Source organism: Triticum dicoccoides, chromosome 1A (genome assembly GCF_002162155.2).
Source record: "Triticum dicoccoides isolate Atlit2015 ecotype Zavitan chromosome 1A, WEW_v2.0, whole genome shotgun sequence".
Classification (NCBI taxonomy): Eukaryota; Viridiplantae; Streptophyta; class Magnoliopsida; order Poales; family Poaceae; genus Triticum; species Triticum dicoccoides.
The window spans coordinates 61,334,844-61,345,972 of NC_041380.1; positions in this window are offsets into that span (position 1 = coordinate 61,334,844).

An 11,129-nucleotide genomic window follows, 5' to 3' on the forward strand; every position below is an offset into this window, starting at 1 on the left:
ATTAATGCGCGACCTGATGCGGGTCATATTGGATGATCAGCGAACCTAATTATATTCACCTGTAGCCAATGACCAATACATAATCTCCTTATCCTCACCCAGCTCGGTTGATTAGATCTCCCTTTAATTCATATATGCTACTTCCGGTCCGGGCATAAGTGGAGACCCATTGATCTCAGGATCAGGACTCGAACTTAGAAGCTCTTCCTCTTTTAGCAACCGGATTGCTCCTCACAATAAATATGGCTCAGGTGTTGGATCAATAGCTCCTGTTTAGGAAGGATGTCATGGGCCCCCAAGCATCCCCTTAAATATGGTGAATGAAGAGAATTGGACCAGTCCTTGAATAGGAATGATGGGTATCCTTGTCATAGGGCTATGTTTCTGTCAGAGTCTAGTGGCTCCCTTTAAAGTAGTCTGGCTGGATTGCTGCTGAATAGCTTGATGGGTCAGGGCAGATTGATAGGGAAAGAACCCTCGCCATCTGGAATCACTATCTTCCGTGGATGTTCTCGTTCTCCTTCTCTCATTTCTGTGATCGTATAAGCTAGATAGGCTTCTGTAGTTTCCGGGTTGCTGGGTTCCATTTTTCTTTGCTTGCTGCATATCTCACTCAATCCCTTGCTTTCGAGAATAGCATTTCCCTAGCGCTAGTTGTGGGTCAGAGTTGACAGATCACAAGTAGAATACTTGACTTCTCTAAGTTGCCAGGAGGGAACAGAACAGTCATGCAGAAGAGAGAAGCAGGTGAGGATGGGACCCGGAAATGCATTTGATTTTCTCGAGTGAAGTAGTTGAAAATGTACCACCCTTTACGGGATCTTCTCTGGTCCGCCAACCCTAGAATGTCATATTATGATGGCGCTAGAACTGCATCACTCCACTCCAGAGGCAGGTAAGCTTGCTCCTTGCACTGGCACTGGCTTGCTTCGCCCAGATAGGGCTTCTGTTGGTCTCTCTTTTTCACTATCACTGAAATCCACCTCCTCTTTAGAAAAATGAGAGCTGCTCTTTGGTAGTTTCGGTAGTCCCAAGTAAGCTATCGACTCTGCTGTCCAATCAGTTCTGAAGTTTGTCCTGTCATTGGAAAAGGTAGCAAAGAATATCGTATTAAGATGTCGGTAGTACAAAGCAAGCTACTTCGTCTGTTCACTCAATTGGCTCCCTAATCTTGCCTTTCAAAGAAAGGATAATGCGTAGGAGTGAAGCAGTTGACTACTGTGTCTTGAGGAGTTCTGTACCGTACCCTGTGTGTCCGATCGAGTTCTGCGGTCTACGGCTGTATCCGACCAATTATCCAAGGCGCGGTCCACCTCTTTCTATGCTTCAATTTAGTGACGCAAGTAATGGTGGTGTTTGTTGTACTATAGGTACTGGGTTCGTTCTCTCGTCGTCAGTATGTATTGAACTACCGCAATACAGGACTAGTGGGCCCCCCGTCTATCTATTAGCCGTCTATCTATTAGACCTATCTAGAAGTAGAAGTTCGTTGCATTCCCGGAGATGTAGAATCGAGTTTTTAGCTTACCGGGCATTGTGCTAAGTTTGCATCCGAATCGAAATCTGGCGCTACTACTCAAACACGAAAGCTAGGGAAGGGAATAGAAGGGCCTGTCATTCGTACATTCGTATTCGTATCGGATTGTTGGAAGGAAGCAGTTGGCATTCTCGTTCGAAGGAAAGGTACTTGTTCGAGGAAAGAAAGCGTATTAGTGCTCTGGGCTAATCGGTCGGGTAGAAGCTCGTAACAAGAGCAAGCATCGGAGAAAGCGTATGTACTCGTTTTCGAGGCAGGAAAGCACTTGTTGGCGTTGGCATCGGAAAGTAAAAGCAAGCAAGTAGTTTCGGCACTGGCTACTACTTCTTCCCCATGGGCCAGGTTCTGTCAATCCACATATCAAATTATCAAAGTACCGAACACGAATTAAGCCAACATGATGAAAGTGACAAGATGAAATTCTCGTGTACCCTCAAGAACGCTCTGCTTATCATAAGAGACCGCTTTGGCCCATCCTTTGCCTCAAAAGGATTGGGCTACCTTGCTGCACTTTTGCTACTATTATCATTACTTGCTCGTTACACAATATCTTGCTATCAAACTACTCTGTTACTTACAATTTCAGCACTTGCAGATATCACCTTGCTGAAAACCACTTGTCATTTCCTTCTGCTCCTCGTTGGGTTCGAAACTCTTACTTATCGAAAATAGCTACAATTGATCCCCTATACTTGTGGGTCATCAGTAGTGTTGTCTTCCAACCTCCTGAGCCCGTCGTTCAGGTGGTTCCTGTGAGTAATGAGGTTGTGATATCAGTTGCTACATCGCAAGTTTCTGAGGCTTTCTTTTCTATTTTTTTGAGAATTAATGGCCATATTTGAGTTTGCTAACCCTAGATCTAGCAAGATAGCTGGTTTCTTACTGAAGTAGGAGGCAATCAGGGACAAGAGCAAGAGGGTGTGCGCTAGCCATCGTTCCGTCATCCTGAAGGAGAAATTATTAGGGAGAAAAATCAAGAAGAGTGGCGCCATAAGCAAGGTGTTCGTGACTGCTTGACAGATTGTTCTCTTCTTTTCGGGTTGTTGTGTCTTGTCTGATGTATTTTTTGATGTGTTTTCGACGGTGGTTCTTTTGAAACGTTGTGATCCGTGGGCCTGAGGTCTGTGGTTGTAGTGGGGTTATTTGCTTGTCTGGAGGGGTGGTCGTGGAGATTCATGCTTCGGGAGTAGTCCATATGTGGCCATGTTGTAATGGTTTTTGCCCAATTTTTTCTCAATCTACTGGGCAATTCTCTTCTGCTTAATTATTCGATGTGGCAAATCTTTTGCCTGAGTTTCAATAAAATAAAATAAAATACATATAGTGTATGCCGTCTGGAATTACACTGAATAAGATGGATAATTATTGTAAAGTGCATTAAGGGTTTTTGTCCCTTTCAGGAATGCACCATATGTGGTTTAGTTCCATGAAAACCAAGAGGGAAATGTATTATTTTCCTTCACATATGGATGTGATCCTCTTGTCCAGGTTCAGGATGGCAAATGTCCACCATATTTCACCTAAAAAACAGATACAAACTGAAGGAAAATGTACTATTGGATTGTTCATAGTTTAAGAAAATAGTAGAAACTGCGGATTCTTATTTAGGAAAATAGTAGAAACTGCGGATCCATATATGGCATAGCAGGTGTTCCTCCGATTCTGGCTAGCGTGCAGCAGGAGCCCGCGAGTTGGCGTTACTGGAGTCGGTTCTAACTGCACTAGTTAGTACTCCCTCCATCCGAAAATACTTGTCATCAAAATGAATAAAAAAAATATATTTTTCGGATGGAGAGAATACGAGTAAATATTACATGCACAATTGGACTGTGGATAGGATACACACAGTTCCATCATGCTTCTATAAATATGGTAAGTGAAATTTCAACCATAATGTGTTTTTCTCAGTAGTCATGTAGAGGTCACGATGGGATGTTGGGCCTGTAGGAGGGGTTTTCTTGGGGGCTTCCATCCTGGTGACCAAGGTCACCATTGATCCTAATTGTGCAGAATCATTGGCTTGTCAGGACTCAGGAGTCGTTGTTTCTAGCTCGGGATCTTGACCTGTGGAAGGCGATGGTTGCACATGGCTGCTCGGAGTTTGTTAGAGCTATTGATAAAGGAAGTAGAGGAGGAGGACATATAGTTTTCGATCCCAAGCTCACATACATGCTGATTGATAAACAGCCAAATAAAAAATAGTTCAATGGAATAGGTACTGTCATACTGATATGCATGCCTGATTTTCTACTGTAACCAAGGCAACGATAATATTGCTCTATCACCGGCAATCATTATTTCATTAAATCGATCCCAGTTCAACTTTCTAACTCATTTATGTGGTGAGTTAGTTGTGTTCTCGCTAATTGGCTCATTATAATTAAGGAGAGCTTCGGTACAGATGAACAAATATCAATATGAAGCAAAAATAATCCTTCTGGCAGAGTTCCCGAGAATCTTTGCCCGACCACACGGACCCATCCGTCAGCATGAAAGAGCCACTCACAAACAGTGCGACATGGCATATGCGTGTATTGTGCAAGGAATTTCTTGTTGTATTACTTAGAGATTTTTCACTTGGCGTATTCTCCAGTAACCAGCTCTACATGTCCCACTTCCCCCTAGAGAAGAAAAACGACCTGTATTTACAATTTTTTTTAGAAAGTTTGCTCGAATTCCTTAAATTTAGATACATTTTGGCAAATTTGAAATTCCTTTGAATAATTCCAGGTGTTATTTTGACTAGTATAATAGGTAGCTGGTCCCACCGCGGGTCACCTGTTATTTTTCCCAACCCCCCAAAATGTTTGTATTACTTACATAAATTTCCATGAAAATGTATTCAATTTGTTTGAGGTCTATGTGATAGATTACTTGTTTATCTGATGAGGGGCTTATAAAAGTTATGTATTGACATGGCTCAAGATAAAATTCACAAGTTTGAGAAGATAAACATACAATTAATTCCATGGCAAAAAAGAAGATAAACTCAGTACAATCCAAATTTATTAGTACATGTGAATTCAATACAATACCAACATACCAACTTAAGGCAGTGAACAAATCCACCAAAGGAAGTACAAACTATAAACATGCAATAGATTGATACATATTTCTGTTCCACCTCTTAACTTCTTACACACTATTAGAGTATTCAGTATACGTATCACCTTGTTCTTCTTCTTCATCCATTCACACGAGAGGATTAAAATATATATGTGAATCCTGAATTCACCGCTGAGAATAATTTGGAACCTTGTCTAACAAAATAAAATTTCAGCGTGTCAGGTTTCTGCGGAGCCACACACACAATATATGCAATAATTATAGTTCGTATACCTAGGTTGGGTTGTTTTGTTTTGTGCTGCTTGATACCTTCAGCGGCGGTGTGGAATGACTTGTAGCTTTAGCTGCTGCACCTGCACATGGAAGAAAAAGATTAGCAGAAGTCTTTTGGAGAACAGGGATGCGAAAGCTAGTTCAGAAGGTGGGCAGGGAATCGAAACAAGTCCGACGTGGATGATGGGGCATGCATGCATGCACACGACGATCGACTGATCGAGTGTGTAGCTCAGTAGCTGCTCTTGCTTGGAGACGTAATAGTAAGCTTGAGTGTTTGCGTAGTTGAGTATACTAACCAGTAGAAGATTCCTCTGCCGGCTGTGCAGGTGCGTTATGTGGTGTCACAACTACACGGCAATATCAATCAATTAGAGAGTAGTATACGGATACGATCTGTTTAACCAGTTGCATGCATGCATGGGATTAAGATGTTAGGAGGCTGGCTATGCTTATCAATGTAACATGAGGCAAATTTGGAGAGGCTAGCGATGGTGATAGTATCCAACAGGATGAATACCTTTCTTCCCGGCGTCAGAACTTTTCGGTCCAGGCACATCAGTATGCATCACTGCATAACAAATAATTGATATGAAATTTAATTGGTTAATGAATGGGACTGGGATAGTACTACTCAAATGAGCAATTGAGATCGGCGGCCGGTACTAACCATCGTCAGAAGGCGATGCTGAGACATCTGGTGGTGCAACATACGTTGGCGGTCATCTGAATTAGTTTTCAGTGGAGGCACTGCATATATATGGCGTGTCAAAAGATGTAAATAGAGCTACTCTGCATGCACGCAATATACTGTTATGATAAGTGGAGGTTAATTAGCTTACCGTCCGGCTTGCTGTCCATGTTGTTTGGATTTGGAGAACCCTTGATTCTTAACTGGGCGTCTGCAGCAAGTTTGAGCTATTGATGGCCAAACGCTTGGGAAAAGTTCGCCTTTTATAGGCTTATAAGGATTGTGAAATCATAGAAATTGCATGTAATTAGGACGATCATGACGTCTCTCGAGGAAAAATTGTATATTCCACTCTATTTGCAGAACTAATTAATTGCGCCGATGTATACATTCTCATGGGTGGCAGTGTCATTGAAGAATCTTTAATTTGACCTAGTTAGATTTGCTAGGATGTGCTCAGTCAAGAAAATTTATATCGCGTATGCAACCAGAAATTACACAGAATAAAACAGATAATTATCTGAAAGTGTATTAACAGTTTTTTCACCTTTCAATAATGCGCCTTATATAGTTCAGTTCCATGACAAACCAAGAGGGAAATGTACTATTTTCCGTCACATGTGGAGGTGATCCTCGTGTCCATGGTTCAGGATGGCAAATGTCCACCATATTTCACCTAAAAAGGAGACACCTTTCCAAACTGAAGAAAAATGTACTACTCCTTATACGCATGGACAAGAGGAAAAACAAATACCATGGTATTGGCTTTTCATAGTTTAACAAAACATAGTAGAATCTGCGGGTTCATTATTTAGGAAAACCATGTATTTCTCATGGTGTGAACATAATATCCTGCCATAAGGGTCTGGTCGTGTGTAATTTCCTTGATCTTGCCATCAAATTAGCACAAGTCTTAATGTAATAGCTCTCTGGCTAGCTAGGTCTTGATATTCTTCATAGACAGCTATTGGTATGCAGATGGTATAAATAACTGTCATGGCGCAATTTTTCTTGATTTGACTAGATGATGTGTATATATATGGTAGATGTTTCCTTGGTCGTTGCATATCAGAGTAAAATTTAATTTCTCAACACATCAAGTCAAGCCTTTTACGTGTAGAATTTGGACGATATACGTTCATGATCATTAATTGGTCAATTAGTGTTTGTCAATGTCGCTATCTTAGCAATGCCCCACATGATACATATTGAGTTGGATGAGAGAGAAATGAGAAAATATTTGCCTTCTCTTAGCTAAGAGATGATCTCTCACTTAGAAAGATAAGATAGTTCCATCTGTTGTAAAAGATGGCATTTTGAGCTATTTAGTTCAGTTTTAATCACTCCACAATTTTAGGAGCATGAAATATTAACTGCCAGATATAACACGCTAAGAGATAATTCATCGTACAATATGTTTCTAAATCTAAATGACATACATGATGTAAGATGAGACAAGCGGTGACCTACCTAATGCCCCAAGTGTAATTAGTACTTCCACCGATAGATTGCGACCTCCTTGAACACACCCAACGACGGAGCCGGCGGAGTAGTAGATAGTCTAATATGGGTATCACAATATCCCGTCTTTGTTCTTCCACTCAGAAATTGTATGCAAAGTACACGCCATGTTTCTAGATACACATGACATGACAGTGTCCGGTGCAATGACGCCCCCCCCCCCTCCCAAAAGCTTGTTGGACTGAAACGTTGACATTTCGATTAATAATGCGATAACAGAAACTTTAAATGGCATAATAGATTGAAACTATAAAATATTTATTTAATACAAGGTACATAATAGATTGAAAATGACATCTTTTTTCAATGCATGATGACATATTGAGGTGCCATGTTTACGCGTTAGTACCAAGGATCACCTACTTTAGTATTGAGTAAAATAAATTACGAATGATAATAATTTAGGCTTATAGCCACTGTCCCGTTGCATCCCGGGTTCTGATCTAGTGGGCTTTCGCCTTTTTGTTTCACCACTTCCTCCAACATCGGCCCCTTTCTTGAAACATCTGGAATTCCCGCCCATCCAAATCATCGACGTCCCCAACAACAAATTGCCCACTTGGCTCCCTACCCCTGCTTCTAGGTTCCAACTCGGTCATTGTCTCCCACCATATATAGCACACATTGTTGATGACGCACGCAATACTGGAGCAAAGCAAGAGGCAGCAGGGCTGTAAGAAGAAGGTGATTGCAACTCTGCAACGGCATCGCTGCCAACCTGCCCGACCGCCTCACCAAAATCACCCTCAGTGTCTTCTTCTAGATTGCCGGTATCTAGCTCATAGGCCTCTCCACCACTTTTACATAGGTCGGTAACCTTTGCACGTTTTCATTCGTGCTTGCTGCTATATGTGTGTCACATCACCCTCCCCCAAGGTCCACCTTCCATCTCCATTTCTCCTCTTATCCATGGCATGTAATACGTACAATGGTGCCCCGATCTTTCGAAGAGAAATACATGTTGATTTGGTTGGAGTTGACTTTGAAGATCCGACTAATGCCCCAACTGTAATTAGTACTTCCACCGGTAGAGTGCGACCTCCTTGAACACACCCACAGACGTAGCCGGCAGAGTAATAGATAGTCTAATATGGGTATCACGATATCCCGTCTTTGTTCTTCCACTCAGAAATTGTGTGCAAAGTACACACCATGTTTCTAGATACACATGACATGATAGTGTCCGGTGCAATGACGCCCCGCCACCCCAAAAAAAGCTTGTTGGACTGAAACTTTGACATTTCAATTAATAATGCGATAACAGAAACTTTAAATATATATGATTCACTATATGTCTATAAAATATTATTTAATACAAGTGGCATAATAGATTGAAAATGACTAATCTTTTTTCAATGCATGATGACATATTGAGGTTCCATGCTTACACGTTAGTATTATGGAAACCCTACTTTAGTATTGAGTAAAATAAATTACGAATGATAATAATTTAGGCATACAGCTGCTGTCCCGTTTGCATCATGGGTTCTGATGTAGTGCGATTTCGCCTTTTTGTTTCACCGCTTCCTCCAACATCGTCCCCTTTCTTGAAACACCTGGACTTCCCGCGCATCCACATCATCGACGTCCCCAACAACAAATTGCCCGCTCGACTCCCTACCCCTGCTTCCAGGTTCCAACTCTGTCATTGTCTCCCACCATAGCACACATTGTTGATGACACACGCAATACTGGAACAAAGCAAGAGGCAGCAAGGCTGCAAGAAAAAGGTGATTGCAACTCTGCAATGACATCGCTGCCTACCTGCCCGACCGCCTCACCAAACTCACCCTCAACGTCTTCTTCTAGATTGCACGTATCTAGCTCATAGGCATCTCCTCCACTTTTACATAGGTCGGTAACCTTTGCACGTTTCCATTCGTGCTTGCTGCTATATGTGTGTCAGGTTGGAGAACCCGTCACATCACCCTCCCCCAAGGTCCACCTTCCATCTCCATTTCTCCTCCTATCCATGGCATGTAATACGTACAAGGGTGTCCCAATCTTTGGAAGAGAAATACATGTTGATTTGGTTGGAGTTGACTTTGAAGATCCGACTAGAATGTGAGACGATGTTGCGCCTATGTAATCGCTAAACTAACTCCATAGTTTTTATTGACCGAGTCGGAGCATGATCAACATCACCATGAAGGTCTAATTTCTTGAAGCAATCGAACTATACTATGTAATCTAGATATTGTGAATATAGATAAAGTGGTCTTGGTATGTGTTAGGCACAAACAAAGTACACACAGTTACAGTTGTGTTGAGTATTAAATAAAAAAATCCGACCTAAACGAACCCCTGTGACAATATTTATGGCGGGGCAGGGAAAATTTGGCTAGTCCTAAGAGCGGGCCGAATCCAACCCGAGGTAGGGTTTCTTCATGAATAAGGACTCTAGAAACTGCCTATGGTCATGTATTTCGATAAGGGCCTGGTTCAAATGTTAGGTGATGCCATACCTACAGAAATTTCACTTGACAACGAATATAAAGATTATTTTTAGCATATAACACATATTTCGTTAGTCAAAATGAAGAGAAAATCCCTCATCGACTTATAAACCCGAATGGAGACAGTACAATTGTGCGAATATTTTTCAGATTTTTTGACGCACCATATATAAATATATATGGAACAAGCCTATTACCGCAACCTCTATATCCATCAACTCCCTTTCTATGTAGTATTTGGCGTCTTAGAAGACGAGAGGGAATAGTATACTCGGCAGAACGTTCCCTAGAATGCGAGTGATTGATGACTCCTTGATTAGTTGCATACACGTGACTTCTACTCCCTCCGTTTCTAAATATAAGTCTTTTAAGAGATCCCAATATGGACTACATATGAAGGAAAATGAGTGAATCTACACTCTAAAATATGTCTATATACATCCGTATGTAGTTTGTAGAGGGATCTCTACAAAGACTTATATTTAGGAATGGAGTGAGTACAACTTATTATTACGGTTCATTTTTCCGTTTCAATAATGCGACATGATCGAGTCAGTGCATGCTTTGTCGGACAGGGAACCATCCACTTGTCCATGGATCAATGGAATAAATACTGATTTGCATACCTTTTATTCTACTGTAACAATAATCACGCCAATAATAATAAGATTTCTCGGTCATTGGCAATCTTTGCCCCATTAATTGATCTCAGCTGAACTTTCTTTGCTGAGCTAGTTGTGATTTCACTCGCTGACTTCATACTCGGCGGCTGTGCACACGTACACACGTCCAAATTGATATACATTCCACTTGAACATGAGATACATTCCACTTGAACGTGAGAAGGTGGAGTTTTCTAAGTGGCCTCTACAACTTAGGGGCGTAAAACCAGGTGGAACGTATATGTATCTATTTGGACGTGTGTATGTGTGCACAGCTGTGGAGTATGAAGTCAGCGAGTGAAATCACAACCAGCTCAGCACAGAACCTTCAACTGAGATCAATTAATGGGACAAAGATTGCCAATGACGGAGAAATCTTATTATTATTGGCTTGATTATTGTTACAGTAGAAAAACAGGTATGCAAATCAGTATTTAATCCATTGATCCATGGACAAGTGGATGGTTCCCTGTCCAACAAAGCATTGAATTAGCGGAAAATGAGTTAGACTTGCACTAGTGCAAAATGTGTTAACATTGTACCTATATGGTATATTCATCATAGTAAAGATTGTGATTATATATTCGAAAGGCACCAAACGACAAAACATATGCTTACATTGTGAAGTAATTTGTTGTGGTATTACTCACGGGTTTCTTTTCTTGGGTGATTTTCCTGGTCCGGCTCTACAGGGCACCTCCTGTGCCCCCACCGATTTTGGCAAAGTTTACTTAGATTGAAAGAAATATCGATTTTTTTTCAAAATTTAAAATTTCATTTAATAATTCAGGGCATTATTTTGACTGCCATTACTGGTAATCAGTGCCTACCAACATATTGTCCAACCGAAAAAACCTTGGTAATATAGTCTTGTAATAGTGTTCCCTCTTTGGCTCTTCCTTCGCCGGACCTCTGGGCATCCC